Genomic DNA, 222 nt, shown 5'->3' with positions numbered 1-222 from the left:
GTTTGGCCGGTGCCGGAGCGCTTCAGTCTCCTGTCAGGGCTCCTGAATTTGTTTTTTTCCCACGAGTTTTGATGGCTGTGTGCATGTAGCATCTGTATGCGTTTACGTCCGCGGCACAAAATCAAGCCGAAACCGAGTAATAACAACTGCCAAAGTGAATAAGGGAGCGCGGTGCTCCCTCTGCTGACAGCGGCTGGTTGGGGCCGCCCCACAAAGCTGAGC

This window comes from Apaloderma vittatum, unplaced genomic scaffold (genome assembly GCF_000703405.1).
Source record: "Apaloderma vittatum isolate BGI_N311 unplaced genomic scaffold, ASM70340v1 scaffold21968, whole genome shotgun sequence".
Classification (NCBI taxonomy): Eukaryota; Metazoa; Chordata; class Aves; order Trogoniformes; family Trogonidae; genus Apaloderma; species Apaloderma vittatum.
The sequence above is the reverse complement of the archived record's forward strand: the minus strand, read 5'-3'. Positions refer to the sequence as shown.